The sequence below is a fragment of the Prionailurus viverrinus genome, chromosome B1 (genome assembly GCF_022837055.1).
Source record: "Prionailurus viverrinus isolate Anna chromosome B1, UM_Priviv_1.0, whole genome shotgun sequence".
NCBI lineage: Eukaryota > Metazoa > Chordata > Mammalia > Carnivora > Felidae > Prionailurus > Prionailurus viverrinus.
The window spans coordinates 83102362-83128567 of NC_062564.1; the positions used below are offsets into that span (position 1 = coordinate 83102362).

The 26206-nt window shown below is 36.6% G+C and overlaps 1 pseudogene; it reads left to right on the forward strand.

The window, feature by feature from the left end:
• Nucleotides 1-18202: 18202 nt before the first annotated feature.
• Nucleotides 18203-25304, forward strand: LOC125164797 (ethanolamine kinase 1-like; annotated as a pseudogene).
• Nucleotides 25305-26206: the final 902 nt, after the last annotated feature.

The following is a 26206-nucleotide window of genomic DNA, read 5'->3' on the forward strand; positions in this document are numbered from 1 at the left end:
TTGTGGAGGGTCTTTTCTGTGCAGGCACTATTTTAGATTCTGGAAATTCAGATGTGAAAAGGTTAGTCAAAAATCCTTCTGTCATGAAGCTTGCATCTAGTGAGATAGATTGTAAGTACTATGTTAGATGGTCATGAGTGCAACAGGAAAAATAAAGCAGAGAAGGGAGAAAAAGATTGTTGTGGGTGGGCGCAATTTAAACATCACAGAAAGGGTGGCATTTGATGAAAGATCCTAAAAGAGGCATGAGCCAAGAAGTTGTGTAGGGAAAGAGCATTCCAGGTAGAAAGGTGCAAAGATCCTGAGATCTGGCTTGTTGAAGGGGCAACAGGAAAGCTAGAATGGGTGAAGAGCAGAGTGAAGGGACCCCAGGTCAAAGAGGTGCGAGGGACTGAACTTGCAGGCCCTTGTTGGATGGTTTTCTTAGTAAGATGATTAACTATTAGACGGTTCCAAGTGAAGAACTGTTATCGCTTGGCTTATATTTTAACAGATCTGGCACAGACATCTATTTTCATTTATGACTTGCCTATTCACATTAAGCGCCAAGTGAGAATGATGGGGAAAACAGCAAGGTGCACCCTGACCAGTAGTGGGGAGTTCTTAGTTGAAGAGATGCTCATGGACGGGATTACAAAGACAGTAGGAGGCACTTTTCATGGAGTCTGTGCTATAGATGCCCTATAGCTCAAGAAAGAAACTCCAAAGACAAATACATAAGTCTTCTATGAATAGGTACACTCACCCAACTGCAGAATGAGAATCTGAGTATACAATGTTGTAAGCAGGAAATAGGAGTCTCAAGAGAAGAAAATTCTTAGTTTGAGCACCTGACTGTCAGAGCTCTGGCTTATCTTGGAAGAGCTTCATCGTATAAGAACCCAGATGACTTCTTTGCTGCTAAATCCCACAGACAATACCTGATCTTTCTTACTTGGTCTGTTTGGAGTATTTCAGACTATTGACCTCTCTATTTGTGAAGTTCTCCTTCTCTGGCCTTCTTGGTTTTTAGGGACACCATGCTTCTCTAGTATCCTTCCTATCTCCAGCGACATTCCTTCTCTGTATCCTTCATGGCCCCTCTTCTTCTCTGTATCCTTCATGGCCCCTCTTCTTCTCTGTATCCTTCATGGCCCCTCTTCTTCCTACATTTTGTCTAGCTTTCCAGGGTGAACCTCAGCCCTATTTCCCTCTGACTCTGGATCAACTAATTCTTTCCCATGGCTTTAACTACCATTAGTATTTGAATATTCACTCCACTTGAATATCCCACAGTCCCTTGAACCCAGCATTCTTAAAGTTTAAACATCATATTTATTAGCCTTTATTCTCTTCTCCTTACACTTGTTAACTCTTAGAAGATCCTTCAAAAACTCATTTTACGTCATCCAGGAAGCCTTCCATGGATGTCTTTGTCCAACTCTGCACAACCTGGTCTAGGAGTCCAACCTTCAACACCTTCCACTTTGTGCTTTCTTACCTCTGCCATCATATTGTTATACCGACAGGTTACTCTCTCTGTAGATGGGGGAAAAACTATCTGGTGGAGCTGGAAAGTTCATCGGAGGCTCAGAGGAGACTTTTTCATTTGCAAAAAATAAATATTTTTATGAAAGTCAATAAGGAGATGTATTACTCTGCTTAATAAAGTAAAAGTGTACCTTTGTGGGGCAGAAATTTTGTTTTTGTTTTCTGGTTTTTGTCATGATAAAGAATTTTCTATTTTTTCTCAGCAACTTGGGAAGAATATGGGAAAAGCCAGGAGTTTAGAGTCCTGGGCCTGGGGAATTGAGAAAAAAAGGCAAAAGTAACTCAATTCTGAAAAATAAGCCATTGCAGTACAGCAGCAGGCCAGGGCCAAGACAAGTAATGGTCAGAAGAGTGTCCCCTGTAGTAAAGCCATCCTAGAGGCTTTAGGTAAAATATTATTTTCTAGTCTGCAATGTAATTTCTCTCTCATATCCCTTTAGTAAAAACAATTCATACACAATGACTGTTTGTTAGTGGTCCCTGGGGAAGAATGAGTAAAGGTTCTGTCCATGACTTCCATCCAGGGGAAAGTGAGTGGGCACTGGACTAAAGCAGGCAAGGGCTCTAATAAAAGATGATTGAGGAGAGGTCTTGAGGATCTTTTGAAAGACAACAATGTGGCACACCTAGCAAGCCTCTGAAATACTAAGGAAGGCACTGGTGTATGGATAGTAATATAGGGTGGAACCCATATGATTTACTTGGAATATTAAAGGAAACGATGACTCCGGGAAGATGTCGGATTTGTGGAACAACCTCGAATTCACTGTCTACCCACTGGGATGTGGGCTACTGGACGCAGAGGAACTGTATCCCTATCTCTATATTTCCAGTCCCTGACATAGTGCTTATGACCAAATAAATGATTAATAATTACTGGTTGTTTTTATAAATGCTTGATTCCTTCCTTCCATTTTGTCTCAGAGAGCCAGACCAGAAAGGAAATTAATGGGGTGGCCATGGTTTACCTACTGTGACTGCCAAAGAGATTACCTAAGCTGTTACTTGCTGTAACAGTGCTTCTCAAACTAAATGCTTGCATGAATCACATAGGCTTCTTTCTAAAATGAAGATTCTGATTCCGTTGGTTTATAGTGAGGCCTGAGATCCTGCATTTTTTTAATAAGATCCAAGATGGTGCTGAGTTTGCTGGTCCACAGGATACAATTTGTAGAGCAAGGGACTGGAAGACACTGGGCCACCCAAGAATAGCACAATGGTTTATCATCCCAGAGTGAGAGTAGGCAGATAGTGATATGAGGAGAGGAAAATGAAATTATGGAAAACTCAGAGTACTTGTGAGTCACAGTATAGAATGCTCTGATATTTGTGAATATAATAAGATTTTAGTTACTATGTTTGGGCTATTACATAATATATAGTATTTGTTGATTTCTCTGTTCTTTTAAATGAGTGTCCATTTGAAATACAGCCAGCTGTTGGCAAGCTTGCAAGTTTGGTAGTGGATGCCAATTTCCTGACCTCTCCATCCAAAAGAGAAATTTGTGGGGCGCCTGGGTGGCCGGGTCGGTTAAGCGTCTGACTTCGGCTCAGCTCATGATCTCATAGCTTGTGAGTTTGAGCCCCGCGTCAGGCTCTGTGCTGACAGCTCGGAGCCTGGAGCCTGTTTCAGATTCTGTGTCTCCCTCTCTCTCTGCCCCTCCCCTGTTCATGCTCTGTCTCTCTCTGTCTCAAAAATAAATAAAAACGTCAAAAAAAAAAAAAGAGAAATTTGTCCAGATTTTGTACAAAGCTTAGACTCTGGGATATGAAGTTCTATACAAACACACCAAAGGAATCCATCTATTACATGTACTTCAAGACTGAGAAAAAATAATCTGTCAGTTATGTAGAAAGGAGTAAGGACATAAGGAAAATAATGCTGGCTACTTATAGTTAAAAATTAATTACATGTAAATAAACCCATATGAATATCTAGGCAGTATCCAATAATATCTTACAGATATAAAAATCTAAATCTTGAGCCCAGAATTTCTACTGGCCATTCTGTATTCCACCTTCCCTCCTTCACATGTATCTCACACGTTACCTTGTCTTTTCTCCTTGTCACATTCACAGAAGTTGATTCCACCTAAAGTCCAGAAAAATTCGGGCCGCTGCATTTTGACTCATTTATCCACAGTGCAAAGGAATTTGTTAAATAAGGAGAATATCCTAGGAGATATTCTACACATACAGAACCTTCTCTCTTCCGTTCAATTATCTTTAGACCACATTGGTATTCATTTATTCATTTTTAAATGTTTTTCCCCCAAAGCTGTTGCTACTTCTCAAAAATCATTCAATTCAACTTCATGAATTTGAACTTAAAATTCTCTTATTCAATGTATTATTTCCCATTTTCTTGGTTGTCACTGCAGCATAAGCATCAAATTCTGCATGGTCTGGCTCTTAGTGTTTCCAGATTCACTTAATTATATGTCTCACCAAACTCCAGGGATGTGGTTTCCAACTCTTCATCCCAAGGCACATTACATTTCATGGTAAGAAATGACACAGGCATATGAATATCAAAATACAGTGTATTATAAATCATTTTATTGCATCTTCTCTGAGCTTACTAATAAAAACAGGATGACTCTACCTAGTTAACTCATTATTTCATGAACTATTGTGAAGCCTCAGGTTAAATGCCAAGGGTGAAAAGACAAAGTGACATTTTTTTTCAAGCCAGATCTTAGATTGTAAAACAAACAAAGGATACTACAAAGTTGTTAACAAAGTATCCAGGCCCCGCTATGAATAGCTGGCAATTGAAACTATGGAAGGGAGCTGGTTCCTTATGACTCCTCTTCTTCCAGATTAGGTCTCTGTCTTTCCAAAACCAGATTTCTTCCTCATTCCTTGTACAGCTTGGTTCCAGATTCTTCACATCTGAGTGGGTGCTAATCCTCAAATACCTTGCTCAAAATACACTGTCCAAATTGTACTAACCCCCGTTTCTGTACTTTTGTCTAAGGTACCAACGTGCATTTTGGTAGCAGCCATGTCATATGGTTGGCTCATATTGATATATTTTAAAGATTCGTATGTTGCTTCTAAAACACTTGTGAAAGCCTGATTCAGTCCTTTTTTAGCATTGTTTTCTGGTTTCAGTATCATTTTCTGGTTTCCTTTGCTATCACAGGTTTAAACTTAAACATATTCTCTTAGATATCATTTTTAAGTATTGTATGCATAATTATTTCCCAATTATAATGTAAATGCCTTAAGGATAATCAATGTTATATTGACCCGCATAACTTTTTCCATATTAGAAAAATGGTGCTTGGGATTCTCTCTGTCCCTCTCTATCTGCTCCTCTCTTACTCTCTTTTTCTCTAAGCAAAATAAACATTAAAAAAAGGGGAAAAAAAGAAAAACAACATAAAAATGAATATCTTTCCACCATCATGTTAATAATGGTTTTAGGAGTAGTGAATATATTTGTCATAACTCTTGGATGATCACACAAAGGGAGGAATTTATCAATATGCTACCAGGCTATCTCATGTGGCTTCTTAAGAACAGGGGCGCATTGAGCCTCAGGATAAACCAAAATAAGGAATTCAGATGTGGCCAGATTCTTAAAAATAGAGAAAGAATAACAAAAATAATTCAGCCATATTAATGATTATTTAATTTTTTTTTTAATGTTTACTTTTCAGAGAGAGAGAGCACGAGCAGAGGAGGGGAAGAGAGAGAGGGAGACAGAGGATCTGAAGCAGGCTCTGTGCTGTCAGTGCAGAGCCCACATGGGGCTCAAACTCACGAACCATGAGTTGATAACCTAAGCTGAGATCATGACCCGAGCCAAGGTCATGACCTGAGCCGAAATCAAGAGTTAGTGGCTTAACTGACTGAGCCACCCAGGCACCCCCATGATTATTTTAAATGTCAAAATTTATATTAAATGTCAATATTTATATTTAAATGTCAAGATTATTTAAATGTCAAGATTTATATTAAAGCTTGGAGTGTGTCAGGCTGATTTAACAACACGCGAACAAACAAAAACAGACCCAAGTGCATACTATTAAAAAAAGATATACTTTAAAAATAAGGATACAGATAACTTGAAAATAAAAAGATATGAAAGACATATCATGTAAACAGTAATCACAAGAAAGCTAGTATAGTTTTATATATGTGTGTGTGTGTGTGTGTGTGTGTGTGTGTGTGTGTGTGTGTGTGAGAAAAGCATGACCAATCAATTTTGTTAGGTGACCTTCCAGAGATTTCCTGATTGAGGTGTCACACTGACACAGGTTATTTTATTTTATTTTTTAAATTTTTTTAACGTTTTATTTTATTATTTTTGAGACAGAGAGAGACAGAGCATGAACAGGGGAGGGGCAGAGAGAGAGGGAGACACAGAATCCGAAACAGGCTCCAGGCTCTGAGCTGTCAGCACAGAGCCCGACGCGGGGCTCGAACTCACAGACCGTGAGATCATGACCTGAGCCGAAGTCGGATGCTTAACCGACCGAGCCACCCAGGCGCCCCACATAGGTTATTTTAGATAGGTCTCACTTCCCTCCAAACACTCAGCAAGAAAAAAATGCCACAAGAGGCTTTGGTTAATTATATTGGAGTCAATACGAGTAGGAGACAGAAAAATGAGGGGTACGGAGGGTCAGGCCAGATCATTTCTTCTTCTGGTGCTGGTCTTGGTTGAGGAACCCAGCAGAGGGGGCATGCAGGTCTTGGCTTTCCATGTGGCAGTGGGAGACCAAGTCCTGGAGCCTGGAGAAGGGAAGGACTAGTGGAGCCCTGAGGTTTGACCAGCCAGAGAGTGGATTTCCTGGCAGTGTCATCATGGAGTTTAAACTTTATTAAATGAGCATAGAGGACACTCAGTATTATATTCGTTTCAGATGTACAACATAGTGGTTCAATAAGTTTATACATTATGCTGTGCTGATCACAAATGAATCTGCCATCTATCACTATGCAATGCGTCATGATTTCATTCACTGTATTCCTTAACTGTACTTTTTATTCCTGTGACTTATTCCATTGCTGGAAGTCTGTATCTCTCACACCCCTTCACCTAGTTTTCCCTGAATCCCCATACTCCTCCTCTCTGAAAATCATCAGTTTGTTCTGTGTTTATAGGTCTCATTCTGCTTTCTGTTTATTCATTTGTTTTTCTTAGATTCCACATATGAATGAAATCATATGATATTTCTCTTTCTATGACTTATTTCACTTAGCATAATATCTTCCAGGTCCATCAATGTTGTCACAAATGGCATGGTCTCATCTTTTTTATGGATGCATAATACTCCACTATATAGATATATATATATATATGTACATGTGTGTACCACATTGTCCTTACCCAGTCATCTATTGATGGACACTTTTAGGTTGCTTCCATATCTTTATTGTTGTAAATAATGCTGCAATAAATATAGGGAGGCATATATCTTTTCAACTTAGTGTTTAGTTTTCTTTGAATTATTGGATCATATAGTATTGCTACTTTTAATTTTTTGAGGAACTTCCATACTGTTTTCCACAGTGGCTACACCAGTTTGCATTCCCATAGTTATATTAATATAGGAAGGAAATTAAGTATTATCCAAACATAAAGAAGGAAAGAAAATATCTGAAAGAAATAACAATCCTAAATACATAAACCTAGGAATATTACTTTATAATTTAGGAAGCAAAAATTCATCAAACTATAAAGGACAATTTTTAAAAAGCATAATCATAAAAGGAAAATATAACATACTTCTCTCAGCAACTAATAGAAAAATCAGACAAAAACTAGCAAAGAAGTAGAATATTTTAATAAAATGATTAACCAGTTTAACCTTGTGGGTATTTAGAAAACATTGGACAGCAATTGCACAGGACATTTTTTACAAGGTGTATGGAACATTTGCCAAAATGGAGCATATACTGAACCATAAAATAAATCTTAATAAAATATAAAAGATTAATGTCATTAAAAGAGACCCCTAAGGGGACACCTGGTGGCTCAGTAAGTAAAGCTACTACTCTTGATTTTAGCTCAGGTCATGATCTCATGGTTTGTGAGTTTGAGCCCCACACTGGGTTCTGCACTGACAAAGCAAAGCCTACTTGGGATTCTCTCTCTCCCTCTCTCTCTGCCCTCCCCTAATTCGTGCACATGCTCTCTCTCTCAAAAATAAATAAACACTAAGGAAAAGAAAGATGCCTCTAAGAAAATTAAAAGGCAAACCACAGAAATATCAAGTACAATTTGGAATAACTAAACTAGTTCAAAGTGGATCCCACTAAGGAGGATGCAAGGAAGAAAAGGGCCTATGGTAGGAAAGAGCTGTTTTTCTATCTAAGTCTGTATAAAAATATATAAATAATATACGTGTCACTTTATATATATTATTTTGATAAAGTTAAAAGTTAAATTAAATAATATCCAAAACAAAATCTATTGGGGTGCCTGAATGGCTCAGTTAGGTAAGAATTTGACTCTTGATTTTGGCTCAGGTCATGATCTCAACATCATGAGATCAACCCCCTCATCAACCTCTGACCTGGCCATGGAGCCTGCTTGAGATTCTCTTTCATTCTCTTTCTCCCTCGCTTTCTGCCCCTCCCCCACTCATTCTCTCTCTCTCTCTCTCTCTCTCTCTCTCTCTCTCTCTCTCTCACTCTCCCTTCCTCCCTCCCTCCCTCCAGAAAGATAAATAGGGGTGCCTGGGTGGCTCAGTCGGTTGAGCAACCGACTTTGGCTCAGGTCATGATCTCACGGTTTGTGAGTCCAAGCCCTGCATTGGGCTCTGTGCTGACAGCTCAGAGCCTGGAGCCTGCTTCAGATTCTGTGTCTCCCTCTCTCTCTGCCCCTTCCCCGCTCATGCTCTGTCTCTCTCTTTCTCTCTGTCAAAAATAATAAACATTAAAAAAAGTTTTAAAGAAAGACAAATAAAAATAAAAAATAAAATGTATTAATATGACTTAATAAAGTAGGAAAATACACTTAATCTCAATAGGTACCAATATCTTCCTCTTCAAGATAATTTTAGTAAATTAGAAAAGAAAACACACTAACTTGTTAAGGGAACTATATTGCCTCCACCATTGACATTGTGCTTAATGGTAAAATGTTAGAAGCAGTACTACCAAAGCCAGATACCATATCCACTATCATCGTTAATATTTAACATTATTCTATAAATTCTAACCAGTGTACAATGGAAATAAAAAGAAAAGAAATATGCATAATTCTTATTATTTTAGTTGATGTCAAATGAAAATTGCCATTTTTAAGTTTTCCCTGCAGGTAAGGCTACTGATGATTTTTTAAAACTTTTGCTTACCTATATTCTAAATATTTGTAATAGAGGTTTCATATATAATTTAAAATATTTTAAAATTATAAATATCAAATATTTACCTGAAGCACAAAAGTTAAGAACGTCTCTAGGTATACATTTAGAATTTAAATTGTTCTGTTTTCTCGAGCATAAGTTTTAAGATCAAAATGTTAAAGAAATATTTACCTGAAATAGGTGTTTTATCAGTTTCCTGAGGCAAAACAACTGTTACGAACATCAATATTGAATTCTACCCATAGACTGAAAATTGTTATTTTAGAAAATCTCCCCGTGTTTTCTAACCACCAAAATGTAAATTCCTCATGAAAAAATGAGCTAACCTTCATGTATTTTGAAGGATACAATCAATTGAGAAGGATTATAGCAAAATGCACCAAATATATCCTAAGTTAAATAAGCTTTGCCTCTGTAGTCCAGGGTATGTTACCTGACATTCCTCCAGAATTCATCCTCATTCAGATACCTGAATAATGTGAGTAAATGAGACATTAGTTATTCTGATTCCTACTGTTTCCCTTTCAGCTCAGGAAAATAACATAACCATCTTTCTTTCCCTTCAGACAAAGCAGTTTAACAAATTAATGATGTGTCCTTAGTGACATCGAACTTAAAGTAGTTGGCAGTCCTTGAGAATATAATTTGGACCAACTCTGGCAAGGTTAATGAGTGATACCTTACTGGTGTTCAATGACGTCTGTTATTCACGATGTTTAGTCTGCCAGGGCATACCGTTACCTAAATAATTTTGCCCTTTGAAAGTAAATGAGCCTATGGTTCAATTTAGAAAATCTATGAGAAGTTCCATAAAATTACATCTTGCCATTGCAGTAGTGATCAACTGTATTTTAAAAACAGTATTCAAGAAACAAATTAAAAGAATCCCCTATGTGATATTTCTCTATAAAGTGAGATCAAGTTTCAAGGCATGGATGTATATCTCCCTGGATTAATTTTTTGATATCTTTAAAAGTCTGCCATAAGACAATCCTCAATGAAAACAATTTTTTTTTTGTTTTTTAGCTTATTTCAGATTCTCTCCATAACTCAAATGATAACCATTTAGATATTGAGCTATATGGTAACTTCTAATACAGAACCACATATTAATTTTTTATAATGCATGTTTCTGAAATAAATACATATTTACACAAGCCTAAAGTGTATTTTAATAAAGTTATTTTTGAACGTATTTTTGATCAATTTTTAATTTAAAAAATCCCTCTTGATAGTAAGGCTAACCATTAGAAAAACTCTTGTACACATATTTTATAACATTTCTCCTCAAATATCATCTCCCCACTCTGTAGATCTGGGGTCTTGTAGTGTGGATTCATGGGTAAACCTCAGAAGCTCATAAACACTCTGAAAATTTGAAGGAGTAAGCACATTTTTCAACAAAAAAAAGTCTCTAATTTTCATCAGTTCTAAAAATATCACTGACCTTAAATTGTGATGACAATTTTTTGGCAAAAGGAATTAAACTTCATTTTTATTTATTCTGTACTGACTTCTTCTGGCTCCCAGAACTATAATTTTGTCCATTTCTATAATTTTGCTCTATTATTTTATTCTTATACAAAGACAAATAGCATATGCAGTCATTTTCTATAATACATGATAGTCTTTTAGATAAAATGACAATCTTCTTATGACTCTTTTGTATCTGTAAAATTGTTTGCTCAAATGTATTTACATGAAACTTTCTAATCAGTGTTTTTGGTTATTACTATGTTCAGCACATATGTATTAGAATCATAGCAGCTTAGGGGTGCCTGGGTGGTTCAGTCAGTTAAGTGTCTGACTCTGGCTCAGGTCATGATCTCATGGTTCATGAGTTCAAGCCCCACGTCGGGCTCTTGCTGACAGCTCAGAGCTGGGAGCCTGCTTCCGATTCTGTGTCTCCCTCTCTCCCTGACCCTCCCCCACTCCACTCTGTCTGTCTCTCTCAACAATAAATAAATTAAAAAATATTAAAAATAAAAAAAAGAATCATAGCAGCTTACAGTGGTAAGGAGTCTTAGTAGACATTGGTCTCTACATTCTATCCAAAGCATGAATACTGTTTGCACCACTCTGGAGAGATGAAATTTTCATCCTCCATCTGGATGTTTCTAGTGACAGGGAACTCTCTACATTTTAAGCTGATCTAACACATTGTTGATAGTTTTAATTATTAAGTTACCTCCTTTATAGAATCCACATTAAGAATTTGAATTTTATGCTAAAAGTAAAATGAGACCATTAAAAAGATTTATATTTTAAGATATGTACTCTGAAGTGCAGAGAATGAAATAGAACTTTAAAAAGTCAGTCAATGCTCAGGAAAAGAATTTGATGGTGGCCTTAAAGGCATAGAAGGTTGGCATAGAAATAGGAATTTTAGAAGTTTTTTAGGAGGTAGAAAATACAATATTTAGGGGTTGGATAGATTATAGGGAAAGAAACAAAACAAATAACACCCAGATTTCAGTGTGGAGAGTAAGACCTTTCAATGAAGTAAGAAGTCAGAAAGATGAGCAAATTTCAAGGGTCTTGCTTCATTCATGGTAACTACAGGGCATCTATGAAGTTCAGACAAGAAATTTGAACTTAAACATATATTTTCAGAATCTTAAGGGTAAAAATGTAATTGAAGTGATAAAAGTGGATGAAATTGCAACTCAAGAAAGACCAATAACCCAATTTAAGAATGAGTAAAGAATATGAATAGCCATTTCTCCAAAGATGAAAAACAAATGACCAATAGGCACATGAAAAGATATTCAATATCAGTGGTATTAAGGAAATGCAAATTAAAATAACAAAAAGATAGCATTTCACACTTACCAAGGTGGTTATAATAAGAAAAGATAGATAATAACAAATGTTAGCAAGAATGTGGATAAATTGGAACCCTTATACACTGCTGGCAAATGGTGTAGACTTTTTGGAAAATGGTTTGGAAGTTCCTCAAAGAGTTAAACATAGAAGTTCCACTCCTACATACATACTCAAGAGAAATACAAAAATATGTCCACATGAAAACTTGTGCACAAATCTTCACAGCAGTGTGATTCATAATAGTCAAAAGTTAGGAGTGATGAAAAAGGTTTTGAAATTGATTGGGCGATGGTTATGCCATGCTGTGAATATACTAAAACCACTGAAATGTACACCTAAAGTGGATGCATTGTATAATATGTTTATTATATAACAATTTTTTTATTTTTATTTTTTATTTAATTCTAGTATAGTTAACATACAGTGTTATATTAGGTTCAGGTGTACAATACAGTGATTCAACAATGCTAATTATTACTCAGTGGTTATCATGGTAAGTGTACTTTTAAGCCCTTTCACCTATTTCACCCATCCCCTCACCCACCTCCTCCCTGGTAGCCATCAGTTTGTTCTCTATAGTTAAGAGTCTGGTTTTTTAAATTTGTCTCTTTTTTTTCTTTGTTTTTGTCTGTTTGTTTCTTAAATCCCACAGATGAGTTAAATCATATAGTATTTGTCTTTCTCTGAATGAGCTATTTCACTTAGCATTATATTCTCTAGATCCACTCATGTTATTGCAAATAGTAAGATTTCATTTTTATGGCTGAGTAATATTCCATTGTATAGACCACTTCTTTATCCATTCATTTATTGATGGACACTTGAGCTGCTTCCATATCTTGGCTATTATAAATAATACTGTTATAAACATATGGATGCATATATCTTTTTGAATTACTCTTTTCATATTTTTTGGATAAATACCCAGCAGTAGAATTAGTAGATTATATGGTAATTCAATTTTTAATTTTTTGAGGAAACTCTATACTGTCTTCCACAGTGTTTGCACCAGTTTGCACTCCCACCAACACTGCATGAGGTTTCCTTTTTACCCACATCCTCACCAACACTTCTTGATTCTTGTGTTTTTTATTTTAGTCATTCTGACAAGTGTGAGGTAATAGCTCATTGTAGTTTTCATTTGCATTTCCCTGATGATGAGTGATGTTGAGCATCTTTTCATGCATCTGTTAGCCCACAGATCTGTTGTCTTCTGTCTTTCATGCATCTGTTCATGTCTTCTGTCCATTTTAATTGGATTTTTTTTCATATTGAGTTGTATAAGTTCTTTATATATTTTGGATACTAATCCTTTATTGGGTATGTCACTTGCAAAAATCTCCCACTTAGTAGGTTGTCTTTTAGTTTTATTGATAGCTTCCTTTGATGTGCAGATGCTTTTATTCTGATATAATCCCAATACTTTATTTTTGCTTCTGCTTCCCTTGCCTCAGGGAACACATCTAGCAAAATGTTGCTACAGCCGATGTCTGAGAAATTACTGCTTATGCTCTCTTCTAGGAGTTTTATGGTTCTAGGTCTCACATTCAGGTCTTCAATCCATTTGGAGTTTATTTTCATGTATGGTAATAGAAAGTGGTCCAGTTTTACTCTTCTCACATTTAGATCCTTAATTCATTTTGAGTTTATTTTTTGTATAGTGTGAGAAAGTGGTCCAGTTTTATCTTTTGCATGTAGCCGTTCAGTTTTCCCAGCACCATTTGCTGACAGTCTTTTTTCCATTGCATATTCTTGCCTCCTTTGTCATAGATGAATTAACCATAGAATTGTGGATTTATTTCTGTGCTATTCTGTTCCATTGACCTATGTGCCTATTTTTGTGCCAGTAACATACTGTTTTGATGACTATAGATTTGTAGTATACCTTGATATCTGGGATTGTGATACCTCCAGTTTTGTTCTCTTCCGAGATTGCTTTGGTTATTCAGGGCCTTTTGTGGTTCTTTACAAATTTTATTATTATTTGATTATTCTGTGATTCTATTAATCTTAAGATTATTTTAAGATTATTCTGTGAAAAATGCTGTTGATATTCTGTATGTTGCTTTGGGTAGTATGGACGCTAACAATATTTTTTCTTCTAATCCACGAGCATAGAATGTCTTTCCATTTCTTTGACTAGTCTTTAATTTCTTTCATCAGTGTTTTATAACTTTCAGAGTACAAGTCTTTCACCTCCTTGGTTAAATTTATTCCTAGGAATTTTATTATCATTTGGTGCAATTATAAATGGGATAGTTTTCTTAATTTTTCTTTCTACTACTTTGTTATTAGTATATAGAATGCAATGGATTTCTGTATACTGACTTTGTATCCTGCAATCTTACTGAATTCATTTATCAGTTCTAGTAGTTTTTTGGTGGAGTCCTTATGGTTTTCTCTATATAGTAACATATCATCTGCAAATAGTGAAAATTTACTTCTTTTTTACCAATTTGGACTTTTAAAATTATTTTTCTTGTCCGATTGCTGTGGCTAGGACATCCAATACTATGTTGAATAAAAGTGGTGAGAATGGACATCCTTGTCTTGTTCCTAATCTTAGGGGTAAAGCTCTCAGTTTTTCAACATTGATTATGATGTTAGCTGTGGGTTTTTCATATATGTGACTTTATTATGATGAGGCATGTTCCCTCTTAATCTACTTTGTTGAAGATTTTTATCATAAATGGATGTTTTACTTTGTCAAATGCTTTTTTGCATCTAATGAAATGATCAAATGGTGTTTATCCTTTTTCATATTGATGTGATGTGTCATGTTGATCAATTTGTGAATACTGAACCACACTTGCATCCCAGGAATAAATCCCACTTGATCGTGGTGAATGATTTTTTAAATATATTATTGGATTTTGTTTGCTAATATTTGTTGAGGATTTTTGTATCTATGTTCATCAGAGATAGATATTGATCCATAGTTCTCTGTTTTTGTAGTGTCTTTATGTGGTTTGGTATCAGGGCAATGCTGACTTCATAGAATGAATTTGGAATATTTCCTTCCTCTTCTATTTTCTGGAAAAGTTTGAGAAAATAAGTATTAACTCTTCTTTAAATGTTTGGTAGAATTCACCGGTGAAGTCACCTGGGCCTGGACTTTTGTTTGTTGAGTTTTTTCTTTTGATTACTGATTCCATCTCATTGCTGGTAATCGGTCTGTACAAATTCTCTATTTCTTCCTGCTTCGGCTTTGGTAGGCTATATGTTTCTAGGAATTTATCCATTTTTTTAGGTTGTCTAATTTGTTGGCATATGCTTTTTAATAATGTTTTTTATAATATTGATAGGTCTGTATTTATTGACATGTTGTTACTTGTTTTAATGGCTGTTTATATAGTTCTGTTTCTTTTTCTCTTGCTCCCTTCTCTCATAGTTCACTGGATTTCTTTAGTGATTTGCTCAGATTCCTTTCTCTTTATATTTTGCATATCTATTACCAGTTTTTGATTTGTGATTACCACTCTCTTTAAATGTAACATATTATGCACATAGCAATTTATATTAAGTTGATGGTAGCTTAAGTTTGACTACATTCTTCACTCATCTCCCTTCTCAAATTTTGGGCACATGGTTACATACTTTATTTCCTTTTATTTTGTAAGTCTTTTGACTGATTTTAGTAATTATACTTAATTTTATTGCTTTTGTGCTTCCTACTTATTCCTACTTATGTTCTTTGTTTCCCACTCATAGAGTCCCTTTTAACATTTCTTGTAGGGCTGGTTTAGTGATGATGAATTCCTTTAACTTTTGTTTTTCTGGGAAGTTCTTTATCTCGCCTTCTATTCTATTCTGAATGTAGCCTTGCTGGATAGAGTATTCTTCATTACAGGGTTTTTTGTTTCGTTTTGTTTTGTTTTTTTCTTTCAGTATTTTGAATATATCATGTCACTCCCTTGTGGCCTGCAAAATGCCTGCTGAAAAATCAGCTCATAGCCTTATGAAGTTTCCTTTGTATGTAACTGTTTCCTTTTCTCTTGCTGGTTTTAAAATTCTCTCTTTATCACTACTTTGGCCATTTAATTACTATGTGTCTTGATGTTAATTTTATTGAGGGTTCTCTGTGCCTCCTGTTTTTATTTCCTTTCCCTGATTTAGGAAACTTTCAGCTATTATTTCTTCAAATAAATTTTCTGCCCTCTTTTCTCACTCTTCTCCTTCTGGAATCCCTATAATGCAAATGTTGTTGTGCTTGATGGCATCTCTGAGTTCCCTTAACCTATTTTCATGTTTTATCATTATTTTTCTCTCTCCTGTTCAGCTTGATTGCTTTCCATTACTCTGTCCTCCAGGTTGCTGATTCGTTCTTCTGCTTTCTCTAGTCTACATTTGATTCCATCTAGTGTATTTTTAATTTGTTACTGAGTTCTTCATCTCTGGTTGGTTCTTTTTCATGTTTTCTATCTCTCTGTTGAGGGTCTCAGTGAAGTACTCCACTCTTTTCTCAAGTCCAGTGAGTATCTCTATGACCATTAGTTTAAATTCTCTATCAGTCATATTACTTATTGTTGTTTCACTTAGCTCTCTTGCTGTTATTTTGTCCTGTTCTTTATTTGAGATATATTCTTTGTCTTCTCATTTTGTCTAACTCTCTGTGACTGTTTCTATGTGTTAGGAAAGGCAGGTACATCTCCTGCCCTTGAAATCAGTGGCCTTATGAAGAAGAGGTCTTATAGGGTCCTGCAGTGCAATGGCTCCTGTTCACCAGAATCTGGCACTTCAGGGGTGTCTCCTATGTGTGTTGTGTGTGCCCTACTGTTGTGACTAAGCCATATTTGCCTTCAGTACAGTCATCTGCAAGGCTCTCTTTGCCTGTTGTGGGCAAGGTTTGGTCCCTTTGTTGTTAGTGGGCCAGTCTGGTGCTATCTTAAGGTTAAGTTGAGTCAGACCAGGTGTTTGCCAGAGATGCAGAGCACTGAACTGCAGGGCACTTTTCTTTTGTTGTCCCTTGAGAAGTTTTCATTGATGGGTGGAGCCTGCAGTCATACCAGATGTCTGCCCCTAGCCCACTGCTAGGCCCACAGTTGGACTAGTGTGTGTGGTTATTTTCCCCTCTTCTCAGGGCAGGAGCCATATTAGAGTAGTGCCGGCACCTGTTGGGACTGCTTGGACCCTGCCAGGCTTGTGGCATCACTTTGGATGGCATCTGGCCAAGGGCATATTGGAGATGGCAGGCTGACAAGAAAACATGGGAGGGAGTGGTGTGCTAGTCCACAGCAGGATGGAACCTGCAGTGGCCTGGGAGAACTCCTGCCTAAACCTGCCAGGTTGGAAGGGGAGCGTCCACAGGAGACACCGGGGCAGGGCGCTGGCCCAACAAGGTACATGCCCATCCACTGCATGGGGACTACAGCCATCTAGGAAAACTCCTGCCTAAGTTCTGCTGGGTTAGAGGGGGCAGATGTGCAGAAGTGCAAAGGGGTGGGGCATGCTGTTAGCAAGCTAGGTGGAGAGTGTTGCACTGCAGGTGTCCTTGTATCTAAGCTGGGGGGTGCAAGAAGGAAATGGTGCCCACCAGCTGTTTTGTTGTTGGAGAAGACTCCCAAAGATCCCTCTCCCTCCAGCACATGCTCTGAAAGTAATAAATAAATCTCCTTCCTGTATACCCTAGGCATTTTTCAAACTGCTGCTTTTATGCCGTATCTCTACAGAGCTGTTTGTTGTGCTATTTCTCCCAGAGTTGAGCCTGCTGATTTTTAAAGTTCCAAGTGTTTAGCCACACTGATTTTTAGGCCCCTCTGATTTTCAAAGTTAAATGTTACGGGGATTTTGTCTTCCCCATGAGGGTCCCCTGTGCCTGGGGTGCCTGGTGTGGGGTTTGGTCCTCTCTCCTCTTTGCACTTGTGTCATCCCTCCTTCCCTCAGACACTGCTGTGGGTCCTTTAGGCTCCCAAACATGTCTCTGCCCTTTCTGCCCTCTCTGATGTGGCCTCTTCTCTACATTTAGCTGTAGAGATTCTGTCCTGGCAGTCTTTGTGTTGTTTTCTGGGGTATTTACACTGATGTGGGTATTATCCAGTTGTATCCATGGGACAAGGTGAGCTTAGAATCCCCTTACTCTGTCATCTTCCCCAGAAGTCTGTATATCCTTTTTTTTTTAAATGAATGAGATTGTTCACAGAAAATATACAAAATAAAACAATAGAGAAGCTTAGGGCATACCACTGAAGAGGAATGATGTTTAACAAATGGAAGGAAGAAGAGCCCACAATGGAGGTTAAGCATAGATTAAGAAGCCAAGGGGGAAAGTAGCTACTGGCAGTGTGCTGAAGCCAGCTCCTGAGAAAGCCAATTTTTTAATTATTCAAGAAGGGTAGGAGTATTTCAGGCCCTGGCGGAAGTATTTACACCAAAGAAATTGGCAACACTACAAAGACCTTTCTTTCTTTCTTTCTTTTCTTTCTTTCTTTATTTCTAAAAAGAAATATTTTAGAAATATTTATTTCTATTTATTTATTTATTTCTAAAAAGAAAGCTAATTTACCATCATAACATTGGCTATGACTGAAGAGGTGCTGAAGTACCCAGCATTGTCTGAATCATTTTTCATACATTCACTTAATGACTACTTACACCGACCCGAAGAGATAGGTACTATTATCATCCCCATTTTAACTGTAAGGAAACTGGATCCTAAATATACTGAGTGACCTAACCAAGGTCATGCAGCTAAGAATCAGAGCCAAGAGTTGAGCCCAGACAGTCTGACTCCAGAGACCTGAAAAATAGGTAGACTGCAGTGTCTTCTGTGACAAGGAATGACAGTGCTTGCAGAAAAGGGTAATCATCGATAGTGCCAGCTGCTGCTGAAAGGTCAAATAATTGAATAAGAACTCATAAGTGCTCACCGGATTTAGCAAAAAGTGAGTCATTGGTGACCTTGGTGAGAGCATTTTCAGTGGAATAAGAAGGTGTATATCTCTGTTAAGCGAGAAACAATGAAAGATTTAAAAATTGTTGTCTCTTCAGTGACTTCTTTTCAGCAATCTTAGGAATTGTCAGCATTCCCTGATCAGAGTGAAGGATAGTGAAGAAAGGAAAAAGGAGCAAGAAGCCCACAGTGACACTAGAGAAGTCACTGTTATCGAGAAAAAAAAACAAAACCTGAAATGAACAGAGACAAAACAGTCTACAAACTTTCAGTTTTCATGCAAATGCCCCGATAACGAGAAACTAGCATTAGTGACACAAGTGAACAATTTGAACACATATTTGAAGTCATGATTATCATGCCTTTAAGTTGAGACTATTTACCATATGTTTCTGAAGACAGATTTTGGCCACTATCTTTGGTAAATATCTATATTTATATCAATATTTGGGTAGTGGTGTTTATTCATTTTTAAAAGAAAAAAATATATGAAACCTTGTTTCTAATATGTACCCAACTCTTGCATCATATACAGTCTTATTCCCAAATTAAATTAAAATTTGCATGTGCCAAAAATAGTAACCACAAATGAAAAAAGAAGTAATGCCTGTGGAAGTGTATAAAATTATGTCATATATATATCAATATATCCATATGTGTATATATATCTATTTATATATATATATATCAATTGTATATCAACATATATATACCTATGTATATCAACAATGATGCTGAAATCATAAGATCTTAGAACTATGATAGGCTAACTTTAGATATTATTTATGTGACATGTAGAAGTCCTTCAGCAACCTTCAAAAGTTTCATTTTCTTCTAGTAATACACAATTGGAAATACTATTTCCAAGGGGAAATAATCTGAAATGCAAAAAAAAAGAAACACAGTAAAAATTTGCAGAAGCATAAATATACCAGATATTTTCATGTGACCTGCAAGATGCTGCCCACTTTTCCTGCGGCCTGCTCTGTGGTATGAGAGGCTGACCTGTTTAGATTGCATCAACAGATGCCTTCTTCCCTGGCTTCTAGTTGTGTTTAGTCAATGAGAGGCACAAGCAGGAGAGCAATCAGAAGGGAGAAGAGTAAAGCTGGGGTATTTACAGCCATGAATCTCCTTTTTAGATCTCCAAGTGTTGGCTGGTTTTCTGTGCTCCTTTCCCCAAGGCCTTAACTCCAGAGAGGCAGCACATTCCCTTCAGCTGCTCCAGGATCCTTTTCCTCCACGTGCACTATTGGTAGCTCCAGTGTGTGGCACTATCCCTTGCTTGTTTCCCCAAACTCTGCCCATATCATTATAAATTAAGCCTCTATAAAAATCTTCCAGTGAGAATACAGAGCAAGAGGAACCCTCCTTCATTGCTGGTGGAATGCAACGTGGCACAGCCACTTTGAAAGACAGTCTGGCAGTTTCATGCCAAACTAAATCTAATCTTACCATACAATCCAGCAATCACATTTCTAGGTATTTACTCACTGATGTGAAAATTTATGTCTCGACCAGAAACTGCACATGAATGTTTATAGCAGCTTTATTTGTATTCACCAAAAACTATAAGCAATCAAGATGTCCTTTAATAGGCAAATGGATAAATGCACTGTGGTTCATTCTCACAATGGAATGTTACTCTGCAGCAGAAAGAAAGGAACTATCAAGCCACCACAAAAAACATGGAGAAACTTTAAATACACATTGCTAAGTGAAGAGAAGCCAGTCTGAAAAGGGTACATCCTGTCTGATCTCAATTACATGATTATGTAATATTCTGGGAAAGACAAAACTGTGAAGAGAGTAAAACTATCAGTGGTAGCCATGGGTTTGTTGTGGAAGAGGGTTGCATAGATGAATTACAGAGGATTTTAGGGCAGTGAAACTAACTGTTCTGTATGTTACTATAATGGTGAGTACATTACATCATGCATTTGTTAACCCCCGTAGAACTTACAGCACAAAGAGTAAACCATAATGCATGTAAATTTTAAAACATTATTTAGGAGGTCAGAGGATCCCAGGATGGAATGCAGACTCTGAGCAGAGAATCTAACTATATTACAAATATATGAAACAACCTCAGTGTAAAAGGATATGAGAGAAAAGGTACTGACCTAAGTAACTTTGGAAATGAGTTGAATCTGGAAGACTAAAGGCAAAAGAAAACTGCACATGAGCATTATACCCTATTTGATAAAGTTGTTTTCTACCGGAGTAAAAGTTAACAATTCTAATACTCCTATGTATATATCATAATTGAACAATTAAGTAAATGGCTAGTGGATGGTCAGAGCCAGGTTTCTCATTGTTGGAGTGGAAATTTACAGACAGGCAAGGGAGAAATCTAAAATAATCCGTGTGGTAATGGATCAGAGTTGAAGACATCAGTATGAACTCACCTTTAGCTTAATATAGAGATGTTTACATATAGAGATAATTATAAATATGAATATATGCATGAGTTAGTATACACAGATATATTTCTCTGCTCTGTCAGCTGAGCAAGTCAAAAAGTAACAAATCTCAGTAACAATGACCACACCAAATGTCCAGATCTTAGTTTTCTAATAATTATTCTCCAATAAAAGGACCTAGGGCTCCTTGAAAAAATGGCTGATCCAAATACTAGGGCAAGAAATAAACAAGATAAGCCTACAGCATTTTATAGTGTCAGAAAGTAAGGAAGTACTCTAAAAAATCCTACATTGATGGGAGTATGTCAGAGGAACATAGGAGGCAACTGAAAGAGCCCCCAGTGACCAAATCTGGAACTATTTGAGCAACAAAATAAAGTAGCATTGTATTAAAACCCAAAGAATAAAATATATATCCATGAGCCCATACTAGTAAAAAATGAATAAATAAATAAGTAGGGATAAAAGACAAGACCCCTTGCAGAAGAAGTCTGAATAATACATACAGACATATCCCTCAAGGAGGGGGAGCATGAATCTTCACTTTTTAAGTGTGTGCTGTACATAGTGATTTTTTCCCCATTGAATACATTAAGGAAAAGGAAGTGGGGACAGTAACTTTACAGTAGAAGAACCTGGCAAATATGACTTCAACCAGCTGATTGAGGTCAACACCAACAGTGATAAATCATGCTAACATATGTACCCTTAATATGACAAAATGAAAAATAGCATGGTCTTCTCAAAACTCATAGCTCCAGTCTAATCATAAAATAGAAAATAAGAAAAATTCCATTAGTGTAGCATTCTACAACATACCTGATGAGTATTCTGCAAACTGTCAATGTCATTAAAAACAAGGAATGTCTGAGAAACTATCACAGCCAAGAGGTGCCTAAAGGGATTTGACTGCTCAGTGTAATGTTGTATCGCAGTTGGGACCCTGAAACAGAAAAAGACATTACGTAAAACTAAGGAAATCTGAATAAACTATGGGCTTTAGTTAATAGCAAATAATCAATATTGGTTCATTAATTGTAACATGCACCATAGTGAGATGAAATGTTAATAAGAGACACTGGGCAAGAAAGTATGTAAAAGAACTGTCTGTATCGTCATCTCAGTTTTCATGTAAATCCAAAACTGTTCTCAAGACTAAAGTCTATTTTTCACAAATCTTCTCAATTATCCAGTTTAACTGTGTAGTTTTCTTGGTAGGACGCTGACTAATAATCCAAATGAATTCAAACCAGAAGCAGAATGGTTAAGAAAACAGTTTCTCTTGACTAGCTGTAGCATCATACACCTGTTAAAAATATTTCAATGAAAAGTATAAAAGAGAAAATGTTTAAATTATATTGAGTAAATATTTGAAAAGCAGAATGCATCATTTCATAGGTATCATGTTTACCAACTATGTTTATTTTTTAACGTGAATAGGAAAAAAAATAGGAGGACAGGCATCGATATGTGAAGAGTACTTATGAGTGGTAGAAAACAATTTTTCTCCTACTCTCCTTTCTACTTTTTTGTGTCTTCCAAAATTTCTGAGTACGTACTATCTTTGCTATGGAAAAGAATAATAACTTACACTTGAAAACTTTTGATAAAGTTTTATTCTTAATTATACTTGATGTCCTATCTGTTGTTTTAGTTTTATAATTTCAAAATTCTGGCATAGTTATAAACTCAAAATTTTGTTATTTTGTGTATGTTATGGTCTGAATTGTGTTCCTCTAAAATTCATATGTTGATGTACTAACCTCTGGTACCTCCGAATGTTATTGTATTTGGTGATAGATTGTTAAAGAGCTAATTAAGATAAAATGAGATCATAGGATCAAATTGGAACCTGGTCCAATTTGACTGGTGTCCTCATAAGAGAAGATTAAGATACAGACAGACATGGGGTGCCTGGATGGCTCAGTTGGTTAGGTGTCCGACTTCAGCTCAGGTCACGATCTCACCGTTCATGAGTCTGAGGCCCATGCCAGGCTCTGTGCTGACAGCTCAGAGCCTGAAGCCTGCTTCAGATTCTGTGTCTCGCTCTCTCTCTCTGCCCCTGCCCAACCCATGTTCTCTCTCTCTTTCTCAAAAATAAACATTTAAAAAGAAATTGTAAAGACACAGACAGACAGGTACAGAGGGAAGACTTTGCGCAGAACCAGAGAAAGGCAGACACCTATAAGACAAAGAGAGAGGCCTAGAAAAAACCACCTCTGCCCATATCCTGAGTTTGGACTCCTCGCCTCCAGAACTATGAGAAAATGAATTTCCATTGTTTGAGCCACCAGTCTGTGGTAATTTTTTATGGCAGTCTCAACTAGCACAGTGAATCACTATTCGGTATGAGTCTCAATTCTCTCTGCATCTTTTTAAATCTTATTGTCTATATTGTACAATTTAATAATTAGTTTCTGGTAATAACTGTTCATTCCTAAAAACAGTATCACTGTGAAAATAATTTGTCGTAATCTGATAGTAGCTCAATTGAAAACATTGAAAAAATAAGTTTTAATTGAAATCTGTTGATGCTAAAAATAATTGAATTTGTTCCACAGAGATCAATTTATGTGGATAGCTATGCAAATGTACACATATTCTGAAAGAAAAACAAAACAAACAAAACAAAAACACATAGAGAAAGAAGTATTAGACCCTACATTGGTGGTTGAGCTTCAGAATCACTTGGGAGATTTTTTCAAATGGGGATGCCTGGATGTAGCTCTGGAAGTTCTGGTTTAAAGGCCTGGCATATAGTCAAGTCACTGGAATTGTAAAAGCTCCTCCAAGTAAGTCTAATGTGCAGCCAGAATTGAGAACCACCGCTTTGTAGTAAGAAAACACTACCTGAGTTTTAATCTGGGTGAGGGAGTAGTAAAGATTTTTAAAATTCTCTCTTACTCATAGAACCAATAAGGAACAAACTGAGCAGTGGAAAATAAAAAAAAATATCCTCAGTATCATCAGTAAAACCAGGGAAAGGCCATAACCTCGAAGCCTAAAATTTGAGGACAAAATCCTTACTCATCCTATACAGAGGGAAGAAGGTGAACATGAATCGGCTTTGAAGCAGTGGTTTGGAGTCAAAAGTAATAAACTAAACAACTAAACAGAAGGCATCAGATGCATGGAGTCTCTCAGGAAGTCACAGTCCAGCTAGTCAGCACCTACCATGGTTTTTGGCTTTGGCACTTTCTTCACAGTGGTCTCTACTGTGCCCTGGACCATGGCTAATTATATCAGTGGGCTCCCTGGAGGTGCTTAAGTTGAACGTCATGATTCAGGGTCAGGAGGAGCAGAGCTGTCAGGAAGGTCTCTGAACCACCTTCGATACCTGTGGCCACGGTGGGAGCCACCCCCCCACACACACACAACCTCCCCCAACCAGGAGGAAACCTGCAGATCATTATAGATGAAATCACAAACTTATTGGCTGCTATGTGAATAATATAATGGAAGATACAATCCTAGTGACAAGCTACGACAATAAGACTGAGAGGTTAGTTGGTGAGATATGGAAATAAAGAGTTTTTGAATATTGTAAGCTCATAGTTGCACATCACAGCTCAGTTGGACCTTCAGTAATGAACCATGCTATAAGTTTATACCGAGAAAAACACTGTGGTGTCTGCAACTCAGCTTTTTTTCAGGCTAATAGCTCATCAGCTTGCTAAAATCTATACTATTCATGCACACAATGGTTGAATTCCCAAATGTAATCAGTGGCTACAGATGGGAAGATATTTCTCTCCCATTCCCACAGCATTTGCAGATAGAGACATTAAGAAAATGTTCCGAAGTAATATACGAAACCCTCAGGTTCTTCAGGAGGCGATGACATTCAAGAAGATTCTTTCCAACCTGGGATTACCAGTTAGTTGTGCTTTGCCGTAATGTCCTCTTGTGGAAGAATAGAATTTATGGTGAGAAGCTGTCATACAGTTCATTGATTTTAAAATTCTTGGCATAACTACCTGCTACATGATATTAGAAATCATTTCAGTGAATGTGTATGTCCGAGTGGTGTAGACTATATTCTCTATCCAGATGGGAAACTCCAGGGCCAGTGACTATATTCTTACCTTGAAGCCTACAAAGAATATAAGGACTTTAGAGACAGAAGTTATGGAAAAGGAGGTAAAAATAGTCAAGTCAGTTTGCACTGGCTTCTCTTATCTTTGGGGATTGTGGGCTCTGATTAAAGCCAAATACTCCACTGTTGAGTTTGATTTCCCTGAGTATGCAATTGTTCGTTTTAACAAAGACTTCAAAATGAAGCCTGCAGTTACTGTATTAAGTGCTTAAGAGATTTAATTATTTGTAGGCACTGAGCAATCCTTGTATGTCTCTTCTTAAGAAATTCTGAAAAGCCAATATTAATTAGAATTCTGTTATTTAATCTTGCTTGACAAATTGTGTCCCTATACAATCTTTTTATTGTTTAAATAGATTGAATGATGTCAAGAAATCTGCCTGTTGCTTTCACTATGTGGAGGCCTAGAAATATGTTGAATTTGCAAAAAGCTATGAAGATGTCCGTTTAATCCTTTTTTTGATAATGTAATCTATGTTATATGTGAATTGTTATAAATTTAACAGGATTCTGTGACTTTCATCTGTTTTATCTGTTTCTTGAATGTAAGTAATGAGAATGTTCTAGAATAAAGTTAAGTTTTACTTTAATTAGATTAATTTTAGTAAACATTCTAGGTATTCAGTGTAAACATTGTAATCTTAATGCACTGTAAGTAAAATGGATTATTTATTCTTTTTTTTTTTTTAAAGTAAGCTCTACACCCAACATGGGGCTTGAAATCATGACCCTGAGATCAAGAGTCACATGTTCTACCTACTGAACCACCCAGGCACACCATGAATCATTTAGTCTTTAAATGTCAGTCTCTTGCATAGATAATTTGGAATGCTGACATTAAAAATGTATGTTTAGAAGGGTGAAATACATTTACCTTCTATGTTGGTGGTACATCTTTTTGAATTGATTATTGAAAAGCAATTCTTTTGGGGAAATCTATTTTAGAATTAAGTTTCCCTTTCCCTGCAGAGTCTGGCAGTAGAAATATTAATATTTGCCATATGATTCTGGAATAGAAATGATTATTTAATGTTATCAAAATTATATTGATGTTTCCATAGGCTATATATGGTCAGTTTCAGGTTTTTTTTTTTTAATTAATTAATTTATTTAC